Below are 22,056 nucleotides of genomic sequence, written 5' to 3' on the forward strand. Positions count from 1 at the left end.
CCTGTCTCTCGATGTCGATTTGTATTTGGTGTGTCTTAAGTGTCGGTCTGCAGTAGGCCGCTGTTGGCCGAGCGACGTGCAGTCGCCTTACATGAAGCCCCATGGGCAACGCCAGTGCCACTGTGGACAACAGCGCACTGTAGCCAGAGAGAGGAGCCGAAAGGCGCATTTCGCAGTCGAGCCACGCTATCCCACAAGCTGTGCACTAGGTCAGGATTGTGCAGACCGCTAACTTTTGGTGGGCCGACGCTCGTCCTCGATCGTAAGGGCGAAACATTCAAGAGATTTGGAAAACGGCAATGTGGACACCCCCAGCAGCAGCTGTGTGCCAAATCCGATATCTGGTCGAGGGCTGCAAGATTCAGTATGATGAAGTAACAATTTGGGGATAGCTCACAAACGCTAAGCTGCCGCCTTCTTAGCTCAGTGGTAGAGCACTGGTCTCGTAAACCAGGGGTCGTGAGTTCGAACCTCACAGAAGGCATTCATTTTTTAAACCTTCCTGCAAGGAGCGGAGCTATCTCGAGCAGCATCTAACACATGGCAGTACACTGAATGAAAGGGATGTTCTACAACCTATGACAAGTATTCTACTGGCCTCAGAGGTTTTCTGAATGCATAGGCAGAACATTGGTTTGTATGCATTTTGTAGTATAATGTCATGCTTGGCGATGTCATTCGTTTACGAGCCTCGCTACAGTGTGCATGCACGTTATCCATGTGAAGAGGCGTAAGCAAATGCTACCATTCTGCGAGATTCCTGCAGAAGGTATACGAATTGCGTTGATATACAGAGCACAAGGGAGCCAAAGTCAAGGCCTCCGTGGCGCAATCGGCTAGCGCGTTCGGCTGTTGACCGAAAGGTTGGTGGTTCGAGCCCACCCGGGGGCGAAATCGTTTTAACCGGCACCGAGGTGAGGACATACGTCAACTTTGTTAGAGATACACAGCTAGTGTGACAATTTGGCTGCGTTTGAGTGATGCCACAGAGCCTTATACACATTCAGCCAAGTGACACTGTAGGTAAAAACATGGCCCTACACAGACGTTCTGCTGTTTTCCTTTTTATTCGTCATGTGTGACACTGCAGTAGAGGGACGCCCGCTACAAAAGACGTATTCTTTACATTCAATTTCAGCATATACGTCGCGAGTGCCACATGACATGGCCTGTCTCTCGATGTCGATTTGTATTTGGTGTGTCTTAAGTGTCGGTCTGCAGTAGGCCGCTGTTGGCCGAGCGACGTGCAGTCGCCTTACATGAAGCCCCATGGGCAACGCCAGTGCCACTGTGGACAACAGCGCACTGTAGCCAGAGAGAGGAGCCGAAAGGCGCATTTCGCAGTCGAGCCACGCTATCCCACAAGCTGTGCACTAGGTCAGGATTGTGCAGACCGCTAACTTTTGGTGGGCCGACGCTCGTCCTCGATCGTAAGGGCGAAACATTCAAGAGATTTGGAAAACGGCAATGTGGACACCCCCAGCAGCAGCTGTGTGCCAAATCCGATATCTGGTCGAGGGCTGCAAGATTCAGTATGATGAAGTAACAATTTGGGGATAGCTCACAAACGCTAAGCTGCCGCCTTCTTAGCTCAGTGGTAGAGCACTGGTCTCGTAAACCAGGGGTCGTGAGTTCGAACCTCACAGAAGGCATTCATTTTTTAAACCTTCCTGCAAGGAGCGGAGCTATCTCGAGCAGCATCTAACACATGGCAGTACACTGAATGAAAGGGATGTTCTACAACCTATGACAAGTATTCTACTGGCCTCAGAGGTTTTCTGAATGCATAGGCAGAACATTGGTTTGTATGCATTTTGTAGTATAATGTCATGCTTGGCGATGTCATTCGTTTACGAGCCTCGCTACAGTGTGCATGCACGTTATCCATGTGAAGAGGCGTAAGCAAATGCTACCATTCTGCGAGATTCCTGCAGAAGGTATACGAATTGCGTTGATATACAGAGCACAAGGGAGCCAAAGTCAAGGCCTCCGTGGCGCAATCGGCTAGCGCGTTCGGCTGTTGACCGAAAGGTTGGTGGTTCGAGCCCACCCGGGGGCGAAATCGTTTTAACCGGCACCGAGGTGAGGACATACGTCAACTTTGTTAGAGATACACAGCTAGTGTGACAATTTGGCTGCGTTTGAGTGATGCCACAGAGCCTTATACACATTCAGCCAAGTGACACTGTAGGTAAAAACATGGCCCTACACAGACGTTCTGCTGTTTTCCTTTTTATTCGTCATGTGTGACACTGCAGTAGAGGGACGCCCGCTACAAAAGACGTATTCTTTACATTCAATTTCAGCATATACGTCGCGAGTGCCACATGACATGGCCTGTCTCTCGATGTCGATTTGTATTTGGTGTGTCTTAAGTGTCGGTCTGCAGTAGGCCGCTGTTGGCCGAGCGACGTGCAGTCGCCTTACATGAAGCCCCATGGGCAACGCCAGTGCCACTGTGGACAACAGCGCACTGTAGCCAGAGAGAGGAGCCGAAAGGCGCATTTCGCAGTCGAGCCACGCTATCCCACAAGCTGTGCACTAGGTCAGGATTGTGCAGACCGCTAACTTTTGGTGGGCCGACGCTCGTCCTCGATCGTAAGGGCGAAACATTCAAGAGATTTGGAAAACGGCAATGTGGACACCCCCAGCAGCAGCTGTGTGCCAAATCCGATATCTGGTCGAGGGCTGCAAGATTCAGTATGATGAAGTAACAATTTGGGGATAGCTCACAAACGCTAAGCTGCCGCCTTCTTAGCTCAGTGGTAGAGCACTGGTCTCGTAAACCAGGGGTCGTGAGTTCGAACCTCACAGAAGGCATTCATTTTTTAAACCTTCCTGCAAGGAGCGGAGCTATCTCGAGCAGCATCTAACACATGGCAGTACACTGAATGAAAGGGATGTTCTACAACCTATGACAAGTATTCTACTGGCCTCAGAGGTTTTCTGAATGCATAGGCAGAACATTGGTTTGTATGCATTTTGTAGTATAATGTCATGCTTGGCGATGTCATTCGTCTACGAGCCTCGCTACAGTGTGCATGCACGTTATCCATGTGAAGAGGCGTAAGCAAATGCTACCATTCTGCGAGATTCCTGCAGAAGGTATACGAATTGCGTTGATATACAGAGCACAAGGGAGCCAAAGTCAAGGCCTCCGTGGCGCAATCGGCTAGCGCGTTCGGCTGTTAACCGAAAGGTTGGTGGTTCGAGCCCACCCGGGGGCGAAATCGTTTTAACCGGCACCGAGGTGAGGACATACGTCAACTTTGTTAGAGATACACAGCTAGTGTGACAATTTGGCTGCGTTTGAGTGATGCCACAGAGCCTTATACACATTCAGCCAAGTGACACTGTAGGTAAAAACATGGCCCTACACAGACGTTCTGCTGTTTTCCTTTTTATTCGTCATGTGTGACACTGCAGTAGAGGGACGCCCGCTACAAAAGACGTATTCTTTACATTCAATTTCAGCATATACGTCGCGAGTGCCACATGACATGGCCTGTCTCTCGATGTCGATTTGTATTTGGTGTGTCTTAAGTGTCGGTCTGCAGTAGGCCGCTGTTGGCCGAGCGACGTGCAGTCGCCTTACATGAAGCCCCATGGGCAACGCCAGTGCCACTGTGGACAACAGCGCACTGTAGCCAGAGAGAGGAGCCGAAAGGCGCATTTCGCAGTCGAGCCACGCTATCCCACAAGCTGTGCACTAGGTCAGGATTGTGCAGACCGCTAACTTTTGGTGGGCCGACGCTCGTCCTCGATCGTAAGGGCGAAACATTCAAGAGATTTGGAAAACGGCAATGTGGACACCCCCAGCAGCAGCTGTGTGCCAAATCCGATATCTGGTCGAGGGCTGCAAGATTCAGTATGATGAAGTAACAATTTGGGGATAGCTCACAAACGCTAAGCTGCCGCCTTCTTAGCTCAGTGGTAGAGCACTGGTCTCGTAAACCAGGGGTCGTGAGTTCGAACCTCACAGAAGGCATTCATTTTTTAAACCTTCCTGCAAGGAGCGGAGCTATCTCGAGCAGCATCTAACACATGGCAGTACACTGAATGAAAGGGATGTTCTACAACCTATGACAAGTATTCTACTGGCCTCAGAGGTTTTCTGAATGCATAGGCAGAACATTGGTTTGTATGCATTTTGTAGTATAATGTCATGCTTGGCGATGTCATTCGTTTACGAGCCTCGCTACAGTGTGCATGCACGTTATCCATGTGAAGAGGCGTAAGCAAATGCTACCATTCTGCGAGATTCCTGCAGAAGGTATACGAATTGCGTTGATATACAGAGCACAAGGGAGCCAAAGTCAAGGCCTCCGTGGCGCAATCGGCTAGCGCGTTCGGCTGTTGACCGAAAGGTTGGTGGTTCGAGCCCACCCGGGGGCGAAATCGTTTTAACCGGCACCGAGGTGAGGACATACGTCAACTTTGTTAGAGATACACAGCTAGTGTGACAATTTGGCTGCGTTTGAGTGATGCCACAGAGCCTTATACACATTCAGCCAAGTGACACTGTAGGTAAAAACATGGCCCTACACAGACGTTCTGCTGTTTTCCTTTTTATTCGTCATGTGTGACACTGCAGTAGAGGGACGCCCGCTACAAAAGACGTATTCTTTACATTCAATTTCAGCATATACGTCGCGAGTGCCACATGACATGGCCTGTCTCTCGATGTCGATTTGTATTTGGTGTGTCTTAAGTGTCGGTCTGCAGTAGGCCGCTGTTGGCCGAGCGACGTGCAGTCGCCTTACATGAAGCCCCATGGGCAACGCCAGTGCCACTGTGGACAACAGCGCACTGTAGCCAGAGAGAGGAGCCGAAAGGCGCATTTCGCAGTCGAGCCACGCTATCCCACAAGCTGTGCACTAGGTCAGGATTGTGCAGACCGCTAACTTTTGGTGGGCCGACGCTCGTCGTCGATCGTAAGGGCGAAACATTCAAGAGATTTGGAAAACGGCAATGTGGACACCCCCAGCAGCAGCTGTGTGCCAAATCCGATATCTGGTCGAGGGCTGCAAGATTCAGTATGATGAAGTAACAATTTGGGGATAGCTCACAAACGCTAAGCTGCCGCCTTCTTAGCTCAGTGGAAAGAGTTCCGCTTTAGACGCCGTGCAGTGTGGACGTGCCTAGTCTTCCGCTCCGCCGTAGCGTTACGTATAGTAGACTATCGTTGTTTACGTGTTGTGTTGCAACTTCTGTGAGTGTTTCTCCGTCGTTGTTTCGTACCTTGTGTTACTTTCTGTCCTTATTTCAGTGTGTTGTGTGTAGCGGTTTCGACCGCCTATTTTGAAAATGTCGTCCCAGGTTATTCCTCGTCAGGCTACAGTTAGTTTTACTTTCGACAAGTCAACCCGCAATGTGCAACCTAGTTCCCTTGAGATTCATGATTGGTTGGTAGATACCTTTGGTGTTCATTCGGATCAGGTGCACACTGCTTATTTTGATACCGAACTGTATGTTTTCTTTGTTAAGTTCATGGACCCACTTCAGGTTGATAAAATTCTTTCTAAATATGGTCATCAAGTTCTCTTTCGGCATCGGGATGATTCTGTAAGTACCGTTCTGCTTTCCAATGCTTCCATCACGTATACCAATGTTCGTGTTTACAACCTTCCACCGGAGGTGGATAATGTCTATCTTAAGGAGGGTCTACAAAAGTATGGTGATGTAAAGAGCATTCGCCTTGAACGCTGGTCAAGCCAACATCGCCTGCAATGTTACAGTGGTATTCGTTCAGTCGAAATGCACATTAAGCAGAATATTCCATCTCACCTGCAGATCGGTGGATATCGTGTCCATGTAACATATAGTGGTCAGGTTGGCACCTGTTTTTTGTGCAATGAAAGTGGTCACGTGCGTACTGACTGTCCGCGGAGGGTTTTTGTTTTAAAAAATTCTCTCGAACAGCGTCGCAAGTTAACGGTCGCTGACCTCGTTGCAGGTGGTTCTGCTCTTGGTGTAGCACAGTCCAGTGGTAGTAGCGCCCCGCCACAGGTTTTGCGCACCCCTGACACAGAATTTCCTCCTTTGCGTGCTAAATCTGATGTTGTTCCGTCTGTCCCTCAGGTGGGTGTGCCACTTTTGAATAATAAGAGGCGTCGCCCACACGATGGAAATAGTACGGATGAGGATCTCCCTGAGATGCCCCAGTCCGAGCGACCGGCATCCTCCGAGCCACTGTGTACTGTAGCTGCTCCCTGCCCTCCTGAGGTAGCGGTTCCGGTGGCGGCTGCTGGCCCCCCTCCGGCCTCCGACGCAGCTTCTCTCGAGTCGGGTCGTCGGTCGGGCCTGTTGGCGCCGTCTTCCAAACCGACTTCGATGTCACAACAAGTGGAGCCGCGACAACTTTCTGCTTCGCTGCCCCATACCTCTGCCAGCGGAGCTGCTCCGCTTCCTTCCAACTCTGCGGCCTCGGACCTTCCTGCTCACGTTTCGCCTCCGTGCAGTCCATGTTTGCCGGAAGCTAGTGCAGGTGTTGACCATTCCGTTTCGTCGGATGTTTCCGCCGCGACCCCGGATCCCGCATGTGGACCGGCGCGGGTGGTGTCGGATACAGAACTTGACCCTCCTACGTCACCGGCGGCTGAAGCTTCCTTGCCCGTCAGCCGACGCAAGTTACGCGTTCAGCCGAACGTTAATGCTGTTCGTAAAAAACCGAAACGTAAGGGATCCGCGGAACGGGGTAGCAGTCCCCCTCCCTCGGATGCCTCCGTCACCCCTGGTATGGACTGTGACGCTGGTGCGTCGGTGTAGGTGATTTGTTTTCTCGCTTTTCTGTCTATGGTTCAAGCATACACCTTTCTTACCTTAAATGTTAACCGTATTGAGTCCGACGTTCGCATTGCCTCTTTGCGGCGTAGTGTTTTTGCAGGAAGTGTTGTTTTCTAATCTCTCTCTACCTGGATTTCAAACTGCTTTTAATGTCGCGCCGGAATATTCAACAGGAACTGCTCTTTTCTTTCGAGAGGGCATTCCTATTACTGACATTGAATTCCTTGACTCTGGCCGTGGGATTGGTTGTCGTCTTTTTGATCTCCGCCTCGTTGTTTTGTATGCCCCCTCTGGTTCGGGTCACACTGTGGCTCGATCGCGCTTTTATAAAGAAGAGCTTATTTATCTTTTGCGCCAGAGTCCTCGGAGTCTCCTGCTCGGAGGCGATTTTAATTGTGTTTTACGCCCTGCAGACCAGTCCCCCAATTTTAATTATTGCCGTGATTTACATGACTTAGTTCGTACGATGCATCTGCGTGATGTTTGGGAACACAAATATCCAACCCTGGTGAAATATACGTTTTTTACCGGGTCCTCATGCAGTAGACTCGACAGATTCTATTTATCTGATTTTTTATGTGATAAAATTCTTTCTGTCGATGTTATTCCTACTAGTTTTTCTGACCATTGTGCTTTTACTGCAACTGTAAATCTTAGTCACCAACCTGCAAAACTTTATCGTTCCCAGTGGATGTTAAATGTTTCCCACCTTGCCGACAGTGCTATGGATGATGTTATAAGTGGCGTGTGGGAGCGATGTCTTCGCTCTGTCCCGCGATACCCCTCCTTGCTGGTTTGGTGGACTGCGTTTGCCAAGCCCAAGATTCGTCAGACTTTGATTTTCTACTGTGCTGCTAGGACGCGTGATTTTAAGAACACGTATGAATATTACTACTCTGTCCTGCGTGAACTATATGACGCGGCGGGTACCTCTCCACTGCGGATCCATGATGTTCGTCGTATTAAAGCCAAGCTCTTGAGCCTTAAACGACGACAGATGGATGGTCTGCGAGTTAAGTCGAAACCTCACTCTCTTGTTGAAGGTGAACTGACATCCTTGTACCACCTGCTACGGCATCAGACTCGTCGTCGTCGCTCCTTCATCTCTTCTCTTACGGTGGATGATGGACGACAGCTTATTGCACAGGAGGAAATGGTTCGTGCTCTTCATCAGTATTATACTAGTCTATATTCTGCCGATGATTCTGGTGAGTCTCTTTCGGATGATGTCCTTGGGGATCTAACTGCGACGATCGCGCCTGACGCGAACGGCGAATTTCTCCGGGAGTTCCAGGTAGATGATGTTTTCGATTTTATTGCTCGCTCTCCGTCCAGTAAATCGCCGGGTCCAGACGGCCTGCCTAAAGAATTTTATCTCCGTTTTTGGCCTCTTTTGGGTGGCATTTTTACGCAGATTTTAAATGAGATTGTCAAGGGGGTGGATGTGCCTGCCGATTTTAAAGTAGGGAAAATTGTTTTAATTCCGAAGTCCTCTGGTCGTTTATCTGCTGCCAATCTTCGTCCGCTCACATTGCTGAACTTTGACTACAAGACAGCTGCTAGAGCGCTCAATAGCCGGTTGTCTTCTCTGCTTCGGGGTGTGATTGGTGCACATCAATGTTGTTTTCATGATAGATCTATTCTGACACCAGTAGCCGAATATCGGGATGTTGTCTCGGTTGCGGCGGTTACAAACGTACATTGTGCCTTTGCCTTCCTTGATTTTTACAAGGCTTTTGATCACGTCAGTCATGTGTTTTTAGATCATGTTTTAGGTACAATAGGTTTTAACGCTTCATCACGTGGTGTTCTTGGCAATTTGTATAGGGGAATAACAGCTCGGGTGTCAGTCAATGGGCAGCTGACGCCGCCCATTGCTATCCGCCGCGGAGTGCCTCAGGGTAGTCCGCTCTCTATGTCTTTATTCGTATTGTCCCTGGAACCGCTGCTTCGGACTATTGCTCTCAAGCTTCAGGGTATGTCCCTCTCTGGTGGGAAGCTCTCTGTTAAGGCATATGTGGATGATGTCGTTGTTCTCCTCCGTCAACGTGATGATATCCGGTTGTTGAAAGGGGCAGTTGATGCATACTGTCGTGTCTCTGGAGCGCGTCTCAATCAGGGTAAATGTAAGTTCCTTGATATTCGAGGATTTCGCGATGCTGATGTCCCTTGGGCCACTTTTGTCGATCGCCATACGTCCTTGGGGATTATCATTGATCGGTGTCCTCTAAAAATGGCGGCTCTCAATTGGAAATCTGTCACCGAGAAGATACAGGGGGCTCTGATGGTCCATGAGCAGCGCTCTGCTACCATTTTGCAAAAAGTCAGAATTTTAGACACCTACGTTCTATGTAAAGCTTATTATGTTGCTCAGCTGTTCCCACTTCCCATGATGGTGGCGAAAAGGTTGCGCCAATTGTCTAGCAGGTTTATATGGAAGGGCCATCTATTCAAGTTACGTTACGAGGTTATGACGAAACCGCGTATCTCCGGAGGCTTGGGCCTCTCTGACATTACTCGCAAGGCGTCTGCTTTGTACGTCCGCCGAACGACTCTAATTGTTACGCAAGAAGAGACTTCAATTACATCCAGGCTTTTTACTGTTGTGCGTCCGGCGAGCCTTGCTCCACCTGTCGATGTCGGACGCCTAAATATTAAGCTGAAACACATTCGGGAGTTTTACATTGCGGTGAGTTACCTCGGTGACGTCTTCTTGCGGCGACCGGTGCCAACGACCAAGGGCTTGATTGCCCGCTGGGAGGGGCTGGCCGGTCCCAATCCAATAGAACTGGCGTCTCCATCTGTGTCCTGGAGGAACGTCTGGAAGAATGTTAGTCTGCCGATACACTCTATGGCCGTGGCGTCCACGTGGTATAGGGTAATAAATAATTTGGTTCCCACCAATGTACGACTGCACCGTATTGGTCTTTCTGACACGGACACCTGTACTCGGTGTGGTCTCCTGGATACCCTTGAACATCGATTCACCTGCTGTGGGCACCTTGCCAATTGGCGTTGGCTCAGGAAACAACTTGCTTTTGTCACTAGGTCTGCTGAAGCCGCTTATACTATTGACATCATCGTCCGGCCCGATTCCTCCTTTTTTCCGCGAACGAAGCTCCATACAGTCATGTGGTTGATTGGCCATTTCGTACATTTTGTCAACAGTTGTCATGAAGACGATGGACACCTAGCGTTTCGGCAGTACATGCTTACTGCTTACTGGCAGCGCTTGCGATTGCCAGGCCTCCGTGATGATTTTGCAAATATGCTTAGCCTGACATTTGAAAGAGAGGGTGTTGGCTAAGGACACCTGTGTGAGCCATTTTCTTTTATACTGTTTCGGGATTTACCGCCTTGGTGTATGTTTCTTCTCTACATACAGGACTGAAGTTTTCGTGGACCTTTAGGGCGCTCAAGAAAAACAAACGAGCGACCACGAACCGAGACAGTAGGGGATAATACTACGCCCTTGTACAGGTGCCTTTCGGAAACAGGACGGTGGAGTCATCGTGGCCAGGCCTCGGGCTTCGACCCCTGCCCACTTTGCTTCCGCAGGCCTGAATCTCACTGTCACCTCTAACTTTACACAATGAAAAAAAATATGAATTTATTATGCACTCCCAGTATATATAAATTGAGGTACAAATCCACCCTTTGCTGTTTGCATTAGAAACCAATTATATCTTCTTTTTATTTAAGTGTGTGTGTGTGTCTGTGTGTGTGTGTGTGTGTGTGTGTGTGTGTGTGTGTGTGTCTGTGTGTGTTCCCTTTGGACTTAAAAGAATGCTGTAAAAAAAAAAAAAAAAAAAAAAAAAAAAAAAAAAAAAAGTGGTAGAGCACTGGTCTCGTAAACCAGGGGTCGTGAGTTCGAACCTCACAGAAGGCATTCATTTTTTAAACCTTCCTGCAAGGAGCGGAGCTATCTCGAGCAGCATCTAACACATGGCAGTACACTGAATGAAAGGGATGTTCTACAACCTATGACAAGTATTCTACTGGCCTCAGAGGTTTTCTGAATGCATAGGCAGAACATTGGTTTGTATGCATTTTGTAGTATAATGTCATGCTTGGCGATGTCATTCGTTTACGAGCCTCGCTACAGTGTGCATGCACGTTATCCATGTGAAGAGGCGTAAGCAAATGCTACCATTCTGCGAGATTCCTGCAGAAGGTATACGAATTGCGTTGATATACAGAGCACAAGGGAGCCAAAGTCAAGGCCTCCGTGGCGCAATCGGCTAGCGCGTTCGGCTGTTAACCGAAAGGTTGGTGGTTCGAGCCCACCCGGGGGCGAAATCGTTTTAACCGGCACCGAGGTGAGGACATACGTCAACTTTGTTAGAGATACACAGCTAGTGTGACAATTTGGCTGCGTTTGAGTGATGCCACAGAGCCTTATACACATTCAGCCAAGTGACACTGTAGGTAAAAACATGGCCCTACACAGACGTTCTGCTGTTTTCCTTTTTATTCGTCATGTGTGACACTGCAGTAGAGGGACGCCCGCTACAAAAGACGTATTCTTTACATTCAATTTCAGCATATACGTCGCGAGTGCCACATGACATGGCCTGTCTCTCGATGTCGATTTGTATTTGGTGTGTCTTAAGTGTCGGTCTGCAGTAGGCCGCTGTTGGCCGAGCGACGTGCAGTCGCCTTACATGAAGCCCCATGGGCAACGCCAGTGCCACTGTGGACAACAGCGCACTGTAGCCAGAGAGAGGAGCCGAAAGGCGCATTTCGCAGTCGAGCCACGCTATCCCACAAGCTGTGCACTAGGTCAGGATTGTGCAGACCGCTAACTTTTGGTGGGCCGACGCTCGTCGTCGATCGTAAGGGCGAAACATTCAAGAGATTTGGAAAACGGCAATGTGGACACCCCCAGCAGCAGCTGTGTGCCAAATCCGATATCTGGTCGAGGGCTGCAAGATTCAGTATGGTGAAGTAACAATTTGGGGATAGCTCACAAACGCTAAGCTGCCGCCTTCTTAGCTCAGTGGAAAGAGTTCCGCTTTAGACGCCGTGCAGTGTGGACGTGCCTAGTCTTCCGCTCCGCCGTAGTGTTACGTATAGTGGACTATCGTTGTTTACGTGTTGTGTTGCAACTTCTGTGAGTGTTTCTCCGTCGTTGTTTCGTACCTTGTGTTACTTTCTGTCCTTATTTCAGTGTGTTGTGTGTAGCGGTTTCGACCGCCTATTTTGAAAATGTCGTCCCAGGTTATTCCTCGTCAGGCTACAGTTAGTTTTACTTTCGACAAGTCAACCCGCAATGTGCAACCTAGTTCCCTTGAGATTCATGATTGGTTGGTAGATACCTTTGGTGTTCATTCGGATCAGGTGCACACTGCTTATTTTGATACCGAACTGTATGTTTTCTTTGTTAAGTTCATGGACCCACTTCAGGTTGATAAAATTCTTTCTAAATATGGTCATCAAGTTCTCTTTCGGCATCGGGATGATTCTGTAAGTACCGTTCTGCTTTCCAATGCTTCCATCACGTATACCAATGTTCGTGTTTACAACCTTCCACCGGAGGTGGATAATGTCTATCTTAAGGAGGGTCTACAAAAGTATGGTGATGTAAAGAGCATTCGCCTTGAACGCTGGTCAAGCCAACATCGCCTGCAATGTTACAGTGGTATTCGTTCAGTCGAAATGCACATTAAGCAGAATATTCCATCTCACCTGCAGATCGGTGGATATCGTGTCCATGTAACATATAGTGGTCAGGTTGGCACCTGTTTTTTGTGCAATGAAAGTGGTCACGTGCGTACTGACTGTCCGCGGAGGGTTTTTGTTTTAAAAAATTCTCTCGAACAGCGTCGCAAGTTAACGGTCGCTGACCTCGTTGCAGGTGGTTCTGCTCTTGGTGTAGCACAGTCCAGTGGTAGTAGCGCCCCGCCACAGGTTTTGCGCACCCCTGACACAGAATTTCCTCCTTTGCGTGCTAAATCTGATGTTGTTCCGTCTGTCCCTCAGGTGGGTGTGCCACTTTTGAATAATAAGAGGCGTCGCCCACACGATGGAAATAGTACGGATGAGGATCTCCCTGAGATGCCCCAGTCCGAGCGACCGGCATCCTCCGAGCCACTGTGTACTGTAGCTGCTCCCTGCCCTCCTGAGGTAGCGGTTCCGGTGGCGGCTGCTGGCCCCCCTCCGGCCTCCGACGCAGCTTCTCTCGAGTCGGGTCGTCGGTCGGGCCTGTTGGCGCCGTCTTCCAAACCGACTTCGATGTCACAACAAGTGGAGCCGCGACAACTTTCTGCTTCGCTGCCCCATACCTCTGCCAGCGGAGCTGCTCCGCTTCCTTCCAACTCTGCGGCCTCGGACCTTCCTGCTCACGTTTCGCCTCCGTGCAGTCCATGTTTGCCGGAAGCTAGTGCAGGTGTTGACCATTCCGTTTCGTCGGATGTTTCCGCCGCGACCCCGGATCCCGCATGTGGACCGGCGCGGGTGGTGTCGGATACAGAACTTGACCCTCCTACGTCACCGGCGGCTGAAGCTTCCTTGCCCGTCAGCCGACGCAAGTTACGCGTTCAGCCGAACGTTAATGCTGTTCGTAAAAAACCGAAACGTAAGGGATCCGCGGAACGGGGTAGCAGTCCCCCTCCCTCGGATGCCTCCGTCACCCCTGGTATGGACTGTGACGCTGGTGCGTCGGTGTAGGTGATTTGTTTTCTCGCTTTTCTGTCTATGGTTCAAGCATACACCTTTCTTACCTTAAATGTTAACCGTATTGAGTCCGACGTTCGCATTGCCTCTTTGCGGCGTAGTGTTTTTGCAGGAAGTGTTGTTTTCTAATCTCTCTCTACCTGGATTTCAAACTGCTTTTAATGTCGCGCCGGAATATTCAACAGGAACTGCTCTTTTCTTTCGAGAGGGCATTCCTATTACTGACATTGAATTCCTTGACTCTGGCCGTGGGATTGGTTGTCGTCTTTTTGATCTCCGCCTCGTTGTTTTGTATGCCCCCTCTGGTTCGGGTCACACTGTGGCTCGATCGCGCTTTTATAAAGAAGAGCTTATTTATCTTTTGCGCCAGAGTCCTCGGAGTCTCCTGCTCGGAGGCGATTTTAATTGTGTTTTACGCCCTGCAGACCAGTCCCCCAATTTTAATTATTGCCGTGATTTACATGACTTAGTTCGTACGATGCATCTGCGTGATGTTTGGGAACACAAATATCCAACCCTGGTGAAATATACGTTTTTTACCGGGTCCTCATGCAGTAGACTCGACAGATTCTATTTATCTGATTTTTTATGTGATAAAATTCTTTCTGTCGATGTTATTCCTACTAGTTTTTCTGACCATTGTGCTTTTACTGCAACTGTAAATCTTAGTCACCAACCTGCAAAACTTTATCGTTCCCAGTGGATGTTAAATGTTTCCCACCTTGCCGACAGTGCTATGGATGATGTTATAAGTGGCGTGTGGGAGCGATGTCTTCGCTCTGTCCCGCGATACCCCTCCTTGCTGGTTTGGTGGACTGCGTTTGCCAAGCCCAAGATTCGTCAGACTTTGATTTTCTACTGTGCTGCTAGGACGCGTGATTTTAAGAACACGTATGAATATTACTACTCTGTCCTGCGTGAACTATATGACGCGGCGGGTACCTCTCCACTGCGGATCCATGATGTTCGTCGTATTAAAGCCAAGCTCTTGAGCCTTAAACGACGACAGATGGATGGTCTGCGAGTTAAGTCGAAACCTCACTCTCTTGTTGAAGGTGAACTGACATCCTTGTACCACCTGCTACGGCATCAGACTCGTCGTCGTCGCTCCTTCATCTCTTCTCTTACGGTGGATGATGGACGACAGCTTATTGCACAGGAGGAAATGGTTCGTGCTCTTCATCAGTATTATACTAGTCTATATTCTGCCGATGATTCTGGTGAGTCTCTTTCGGATGATGTCCTTGGGGATCTAACTGCGACGATCGCGCCTGACGCGAACGGCGAATTTCTCCGGGAGTTCCAGGTAGATGATGTTTTCGATTTTATTGCTCGCTCTCCGTCCAGTAAATCGCCGGGTCCAGACGGCCTGCCTAAAGAATTTTATCTCCGTTTTTGGCCTCTTTTGGGTGGCATTTTTACGCAGATTTTAAATGAGATTGTCAAGGGGGTGGATGTGCCTGCCGATTTTAAAGTAGGGAAAATTGTTTTAATTCCGAAGTCCTCTGGTCGTTTATCTGCTGCCAATCTTCGTCCGCTCACATTGCTGAACTTTGACTACAAGACAGCTGCTAGAGCGCTCAATAGCCGGTTGTCTTCTCTGCTTCGGGGTGTGATTGGTGCACATCAATGTTGTTTTCATGATAGATCTATTCTGACACCAGTAGCCGAATATCGGGATGTTGTCTCGGTTGCGGCGGTTACAAACGTACATTGTGCCTTTGCCTTCCTTGATTTTTACAAGGCTTTTGATCACGTCAGTCATGTGTTTTTAGATCATGTTTTAGGTACAATAGGTTTTAACGCTTCATCACGTGGTGTTCTTGGCAATTTGTATAGGGGAATAACAGCTCGGGTGTCAGTCAATGGGCAGCTGACGCCGCCCATTGCTATCCGCCGCGGAGTGCCTCAGGGTAGTCCGCTCTCTATGTCTTTATTCGTATTGTCCCTGGAACCGCTGCTTCGGACTATTGCTCTCAAGCTTCAGGGTATGTCCCTCTCTGGTGGGAAGCTCTCTGTTAAGGCATATGCGGATGATGTCGTTGTTCTCCTCCGTCAACGTGATGATATCCGGTTGTTGAAAGGGGCAGTTGATGCATACTGTCGTGTCTCTGGAGCGCGTCTCAATCAGGGTAAATGTAAGTTCCTTGATATTCGAGGATTTCGCGATGCTGATGTCCCTTGGGCCACTTTTGTCGATCGCCATACGTCCTTGGGGATTATCATTGATCGGTGTCCTCTAAAAATGGCGGCTCTCAATTGGAAATCTGTCACCGAGAAGATACAGGGGGCTCTGATGGTCCATGAGCAGCGCTCTGCTACCATTTTGCAAAAAGTCAGAATTTTAGACACCTACGTTCTATGTAAAGCTTATTATGTTGCTCAGCTGTTCCCACTTCCCATGATGGTGGCGAAAAGGTTGCGCCAATTGTCTAGCAGGTTTATATGGAAGGGCCATCTATTCAAGTTACGTTACGAGGTTATGACGAAACCGCGTATCTCCGGAGGCTTGGGCCTCTCTGACATTACTCGCAAGGCGTCTGCTTTGTACGTCCGCCGAACGACTCTAATTGTTACGCAAGAAGAGACTTCAATTACATCCAGGCTTTTTACTGTTGTGCGTCCGGCGAGCCTTGCTCCACCTGTCGATGTCGGACGCCTAAATATTAAGCTGAAACACATTCGGGAGTTTTACATTGCGGTGAGTTACCTCGGTGACGTCTTCTTGCGGCGACCGGTGCCAACGACCAAGGGCTTGATTGCCCGCTGGGAGGGGCTGGCCGGTCCCAATCCAATAGAACTGGCGTCTCCATCTGTGTCCTGGAGGAACGTCTGGAAGAATGTTAGTCTGCCGATACACTCTATGGCCGTGGCGTCCACGTGGTATAGGGTAATAAATAATTTGGTTCCCACCAATGTACGACTGCACCGTATTGGTCTTTCTGACACGGACACCTGTACTCGGTGTGGTCTCCTGGATACCCTTGAACATCGATTCACCTGCTGTGGGCACCTTGCCAATTGGCGTTGGCTCAGGAAACAACTTGCTTTTGTCACTAGGTCTGCTGAAGCCGCTTATACTATTGACATCATCGTCCGGCCCGATTCCTCCTTTTTTCCGCGAACGAAGCTCCATACAGTCATGTGGTTGATTGGACATTTCGTACATTTTGTCATCAGTTGTCATGAAGACGATGGACACCTAGCGTTTCGGCAGTACATGCTTACTGCTTACTGGCAGCGCTTGCGATTGCCAGGCCTCCGTGATGATTTTGCAAATATGCTTAGCCTGACATTTGAAAGAGAGGGTGTTGGCTAAGGACACCTGTGTGAGCCATTTTCTTTTATACTGTTTCGGGATTTACCGCCTTGGTGTATGTTTCTTCTCTACATACAGGACTGAAGTTTTCGTGGACCTTTAGGGCGCTCAAGAAAAACAAACGAGCGACCACGAACCGAGACAGTAGGGGATAATACTACGCCCTTGTACAGGTGCCTTTCGGAAACAGGACGGTGGAGTCATCGTGGCCAGGCCTCGGGCTTCGACCCCTGCCCACTTTGCTTCCGCAGGCCTGAATCTCACTGTCACCTCTAACTTTACACAATGAAAAAAAATATGAATTTATTATGCACTCCCAGTATATATAAATTGAGGTACAAATCCACCCTTTGCTGTTTGCATTAGAAACCAATTATATCTTCTTTTTATTTAAGTGTGTGTGTGTGTGTGTCTGTGTGTGTGTGTGTGTGTGTGTGTGTGTGTGTGTGTCTGTGTGTGTTCCCTTTGGACTTAAAAGAATGCTGTAAAAAAAAAAAAAAAAAAAAAAAAAAAAAAAAAGTGGTAGAGCACTGGTCTCGTAAACCAGGGGTCGTGAGTTCGAACCTCACAGAAGGCATTCATTTTTTAAACCTTCCTGCAAGGAGCGGAGCTATCTCGAGCAGCATCTAACACATGGCAGTACACTGAATGAAAGGGATGTTCTACAACCTATGACAAGTATTCTACTGGCCTCAGAGGTTTTCTGAATGCATAGGCAGAACATTGGTTTGTATGCATTTTGTAGTATAATGTCATGCTTGGCGATGTCATTCGTTTACGAGCCTCGCTACAGTGTGCATGCACGTTATCCATGTGAAGAGGCGTAAGCAAATGCTACCATTCTGCGAGATTCCTGCAGAAGGTATACGAATTGCGTTGATATACAGAGCACAAGGGAGCTAAAGTCAAGGCCTCCGTGGCGCAATCGGCTAGCGCGTTCGGCTGTTAACCGAAAGGTTGGTGGTTCGAGCCCACCCGGGGGCGAAATCGTTTTAACCGGCACCGAGGTGAGGACATACGTCAACTTTGTTAGAGATACACAGCTAGTGTGACAATTTGGCTGCGTTTGAGTGATGCCACAGAGCCTTATACACATTCAGCCAAGTGACACTGTAGGTAAAAACATGGCCCTACACAGACGTTCTGATGTTTTCCTTTTTATTCGTCATGTGTGACACTGCAGTAGAGGGACGCCCGCTACAAAAGACGTATTCTTTACATTCAATTTCAGCATATACGTCGCGAGTGCCATATGACAGGGCCTGTCTCTCGATGTCGATTTGTATTTGGTGTGTCTTAAGTGTCGGTCTGCAGTAGGCCGCTGTTGGCCGAGCGACGTGCAGTCGCCTTACATGAAGCCCCATGGGCAACGCCAGTGCCACTGTGGACAACAGCGCACTGTAGCCAGAGAGAGGAGCCGAAAGGCGCATTTCGCAGTCGAGCCACGCTATCCCACAAGCTGTGCACTAGGTCAGGATTGTGCAGACCGCTAACTTTTGGTGGGCCGACGCTCGTCGTCGATCGTAAGGGCGAAACATTCAAGAGATTTGGAAAACGGCAATGTGGACACCCCCAGCAGCAGCTGTGTGCCAAATCCGATATCTGGTCGAGGGCTGCAAGATTCAGTATGATGAAGTAACAATTTGGGGATAGCTCACAAACGCTAAGCTGCCGCCTTCTTAGCTCAGTGGTAGAGCACTGGTCTCGTAAACCAGGGGTCGTGAGTTCGAACCTCACAGAAGGCATTCATTATTTAAACCTTCCTGCAAGGAGCGGAGCTATCTCGAGCAGCATCTAACACATGGCAGTACACTGAATGAAAGGGATGTTCTACAACCTATGACAAGTATTCTACTGGCCTCAGAGGTTTTCTGAATGCATAGGCAGAACATTGGTTTGTATGCATTTTGTAGTATAATGTCATGCTTGGCGATGTCATTCGTTTACGAGCCTCGCTACAGTGTGCATGCACGTTATCCATGTGAAGAGGCGTAAGCAAATGCTACCATTCTGCGAGATTCCTGCAGAAGGTATACGAATTGCGTTGATATACAGAGCACAAGGGAGCCAAAGTCAAGGCCTCCGTGGCGCAATCGGCTAGCGCGTTCGGCTGTTAACCGAAAGGTTGGTGGTTCGAGCCCACCCGGGGGCGAAATCGTTTTAACCGGCACCGAGGTGAGGACATACGTCAACTTTGTTAGAGATACACAGCTAGTGTGACAATTTGGCTGCGTTTGAGTGATGCCACAGAGCCTTATACACATTCAGCCAAGTGACACTGTAGGTAAAAACATGGCCCTACACAGACGTTCTGATGTTTTCCTTTTTATTCGTCATGTGTGACACTGCAGTAGAGGGACGCCCGCTACAAAAGACGTATTCTTTACATTCAATTTCAGCATATACGTCGCGAGTGCCATATGACAGGGCCTGTCTCTCGATGTCGATTTGTATTTGGTGTGTCTTAAGTGTCGGTCTGCAGTAGGCCGCTGTTGGCCGAGCGACGTGCAGTCGCCTTACATGAAGCCCCATGGGCAACGCCAGTGCCACTGTGGACAACAGCGCACTGTAGCCAGAGAGAGGAGCCGAAAGGCGCATTTCGCAGTCGAGCCACGCTATCCCACAAGCTGTGCACTAGGTCAGGATTGTGCAGACCGCTAACTTTTGGTGGGCCGACGCTCGTCGTCGATCGTAAGGGCGAAACATTCAAGAGATTTGGAAAACGGCAATGTGGACACCCCCAGCAGCAGCTGTGTGCCAAATCCGATATCTGGTCGAGGGCTGCAAGATTCAGTATGATGAAGTAACAATTTGGGGATAGCTCACAAACGCTAAGCTGCCGCCTTCTTAGCTCAGTGGTAGAGCACTGGTCTCGTAAACCAGGGGTCGTGAGTTCGAACCTCACAGAAGGCATTCATTATTTAAACCTTCCTGCAAGGAGCGGAGCTATCTCGAGCAGCATCTAACACATGGCAGTACACTGAATGAAAGGGATGTTCTACAACCTATGACAAGTATTCTACTGGCCTCAGAGGTTTTCTGAATGCATAGGCAGAACATTGGTTTGTATGCATTTTGTAGTATAATGTCATGCTTGGCGATGTCATTCGTTTACGAGCCTCGCTACAGTGTGCATGCACGTTATCCATGTGAAGAGGCGTAAGCAAATGCTACCATTCTGCGAGATTCCTGCAGAAGGTATACGAATTGCGTTGATATACAGAGCACAAGGGAGCCAAAGTCAAGGCCTCCGTGGCGCAATCGGCTAGCGCGTTCGGCTGTTAACCGAAAGGTTGGTGGTTCGAGCCCACCCGGGGGCGAAATCGTTTTAACCGGCACCGAGGTGAGGACATACGTCAACTTTGTTAGAGATACACAGCTAGTGTGACAATTTGGCTGCGTTTGAGTGATGCCACAGAGCCTTATACACATTCAGCCAAGTGACACTGTAGGTAAAAACATGGCCCTACACAGACGTTCTGATGTTTTCCTTTTTATTCGTCATGTGTGACACTGCAGTAGAGGGACGCCCGCTACAAAAGACGTATTCTTTACATTCAATTTCAGCATATACGTCGCGAGTGCCATATGACAGGGCCTGTCTCTCGATGTCGATTTGTATTTGGTGTGTCTTAAGTGTCGGTCTGCAGTAGGCCGCTGTTGGCCGAGCGACGTGCAGTCGCCTTACATGAAGCCCCATGGGCAACGCCAGTGCCACTGTGGACAACAGCGCACTGTAGCCAGAGAGAGGAGCCGAAAGGCGCATTTCGCAGTCGAGCCACGCTATCCCACAAGCTGTGCACTAGGTCAGGATTGTGCAGACCGCTAACTTTTGGTGGGCCGACGCTCGTCGTCGATCGTAAGGGCGAAACATTCAAGAGATTTGGAAAACGGCAATGTGGACACCCCCAGCAGCAGCTGTGTGCCAAATCCGATATCTGGTCGAGGGCTGCAAGATTCAGTATGATGAAGTAACAATTTGGGGATAGCTCACAAACGCTAAGCTGCCGCCTTCTTAGCTCAGTGGTAGAGCACTGGTCTCGTAAACCAAGGGTCGTGAGTTCGAACCTCACAGTAGGCATTCATTATTTAAACCTTCCTGCAAGGAGCGGAGCTATCTCGAGCAGCATCTAACACATGGCAGTACACTGAATGAAAGGGATGTTCTACAACCTATGACAAGTATTCTACTGGCCTCAGAGGTTTTCTGAATGCATAGGCAGAACATTGGTTTGTATGCATTTTGTAGTATAATGTCATGCTTGGCGATGTCATTCGTTTACGAGCCTCGCTACAGTGTGCATGCACGTTATCCATGTGAAGAGGCGTAAGCAAATGCTACCATTCTGCGAGATTCCTGCAGAAGGTATACGAATTGCGTTGATATACAGAGCACAAGGGAGCTAAAGTCAAGGCCTCCGTGGCGCAATCGGCTAGCGCGTTCGGCTGTTAACCGAAAGGTTGGTGGTTCGAGCCCACCCGGGGGCGAAATCGTTTTAACCGGCACCGAGGTGAGGACATACGTCAACTTTGTTAGAGATACACAGCTAGTGTGACAATTTGGCTGCGTTTGAGTGATGCCACAGAGCCTTATACACATTCAGCCAAGTGACACTGTAGGTAAAAACATGGCCCTACACAGACGTTCTGCTGTTTTCCTTTTTATTCGTCATGTGTGACACTGCAGTAGAGGGACGCCCGCTACAAAAGACGTATTCTTTACATTCAATTTCAGCATATACGTCGCGAGTGCCATATGACAGGGCCTGTCTCTCGATGTCGATTTGTATTTGGTGTGTCTTAAGTGTCGGTCTGCAGTAGGCCGCTGTTGGCCGAGCGACGTGCAGTCGCCTTACATGAAGCCCCATGGGCAACGCCAGTGCCACTGTGGACAACAGCGCACTGTAGCCAGAGAGAGGAGCCGAAAGGCGCATTTCGCAGTCGAGCCACGCTATCCCACAAGCTGTGCACTAGGTCAGGATTGTGCAGACCGCTAACTTTTGGTGGGCCGACGCTCGTCGTCGATCGTAAGGGCGAAACATTCAAGAGATTTGGAAAACGGCAATGTGGACACCCCCAGCAGCAGCTGTGTGCCAAATCCGATATCTGGTCGAGGGCTGCAAGATTCAGTATGATGAACTAACAATTTGGGGATAGCTCACAAACGCTAAGCTGCCGCCTTCTTAGCTCAGTGGTAGAGCACTGGTCTCGTAAACCAGGGGTCGTGAGTTCGAACCTCACAGAAGGCATTCATTATTTAAACCTTCCTGCAAGGA

General features: G+C 49.2%; 17 non-coding genes across 17 annotated transcripts; all 17 read left to right on the plus strand.

The window, feature by feature from the left end:
- Positions 1-412: 412 nt before the first annotated feature.
- Positions 413-484, plus strand: Trnat-cgu. The gene has a single exon. It is a non-coding gene; the product is annotated as a tRNA-Thr (tRNA).
- Positions 485-817: 333 nt separating this feature from the next.
- Trnan-guu lies at positions 818-891 on the plus strand. The gene has a single exon. It is a non-coding gene; the product is annotated as a tRNA-Asn (tRNA).
- A 689-nt stretch (positions 892-1,580) lies between these two features.
- On the plus strand, positions 1,581-1,652 carry Trnat-cgu. The gene has a single exon. It is a non-coding gene; the product is annotated as a tRNA-Thr (tRNA).
- Positions 1,653-1,985: 333 nt separating this feature from the next.
- Trnan-guu lies at positions 1,986-2,059 on the plus strand. The gene has a single exon. It is a non-coding gene; the product is annotated as a tRNA-Asn (tRNA).
- A 689-nt stretch (positions 2,060-2,748) lies between these two features.
- Trnat-cgu lies at positions 2,749-2,820 on the plus strand. The gene has a single exon. It is a non-coding gene; the product is annotated as a tRNA-Thr (tRNA).
- A 333-nt stretch (positions 2,821-3,153) lies between these two features.
- Trnan-guu lies at positions 3,154-3,227 on the plus strand. Its single transcript has one exon. It is a non-coding gene; the product is annotated as a tRNA-Asn (tRNA).
- A 689-nt stretch (positions 3,228-3,916) lies between these two features.
- On the plus strand, positions 3,917-3,988 carry Trnat-cgu. The gene has a single exon. It is a non-coding gene; the product is annotated as a tRNA-Thr (tRNA).
- A 333-nt stretch (positions 3,989-4,321) lies between these two features.
- Trnan-guu lies at positions 4,322-4,395 on the plus strand. The gene has a single exon. It is a non-coding gene; the product is annotated as a tRNA-Asn (tRNA).
- Positions 4,396-11,008: 6,613 nt separating this feature from the next.
- Positions 11,009-11,082, plus strand: Trnan-guu. Its single transcript has one exon. It is a non-coding gene; the product is annotated as a tRNA-Asn (tRNA).
- A 6,608-nt stretch (positions 11,083-17,690) lies between these two features.
- On the plus strand, positions 17,691-17,764 carry Trnan-guu. The gene has a single exon. It is a non-coding gene; the product is annotated as a tRNA-Asn (tRNA).
- Positions 17,765-18,453: 689 nt separating this feature from the next.
- On the plus strand, positions 18,454-18,525 carry Trnat-cgu. Its single transcript has one exon. It is a non-coding gene; the product is annotated as a tRNA-Thr (tRNA).
- A 333-nt stretch (positions 18,526-18,858) lies between these two features.
- Positions 18,859-18,932, plus strand: Trnan-guu. The gene has a single exon. It is a non-coding gene; the product is annotated as a tRNA-Asn (tRNA).
- Positions 18,933-19,621: 689 nt separating this feature from the next.
- Trnat-cgu lies at positions 19,622-19,693 on the plus strand. The gene has a single exon. It is a non-coding gene; the product is annotated as a tRNA-Thr (tRNA).
- Positions 19,694-20,026: 333 nt separating this feature from the next.
- Positions 20,027-20,100, plus strand: Trnan-guu. The gene has a single exon. It is a non-coding gene; the product is annotated as a tRNA-Asn (tRNA).
- Positions 20,101-20,789: 689 nt separating this feature from the next.
- Trnat-cgu lies at positions 20,790-20,861 on the plus strand. The gene has a single exon. It is a non-coding gene; the product is annotated as a tRNA-Thr (tRNA).
- Positions 20,862-21,194: 333 nt separating this feature from the next.
- Trnan-guu lies at positions 21,195-21,268 on the plus strand. The gene has a single exon. It is a non-coding gene; the product is annotated as a tRNA-Asn (tRNA).
- A 689-nt stretch (positions 21,269-21,957) lies between these two features.
- Trnat-cgu lies at positions 21,958-22,029 on the plus strand. Its single transcript has one exon. It is a non-coding gene; the product is annotated as a tRNA-Thr (tRNA).
- The last annotated feature ends 27 nt before the right edge of the window (positions 22,030-22,056 follow it).

This window comes from Schistocerca piceifrons, chromosome 5 (assembly GCF_021461385.2).
Source record: "Schistocerca piceifrons isolate TAMUIC-IGC-003096 chromosome 5, iqSchPice1.1, whole genome shotgun sequence".
NCBI classification, from domain to species: Eukaryota; Metazoa; Arthropoda; class Insecta; order Orthoptera; family Acrididae; genus Schistocerca; species Schistocerca piceifrons.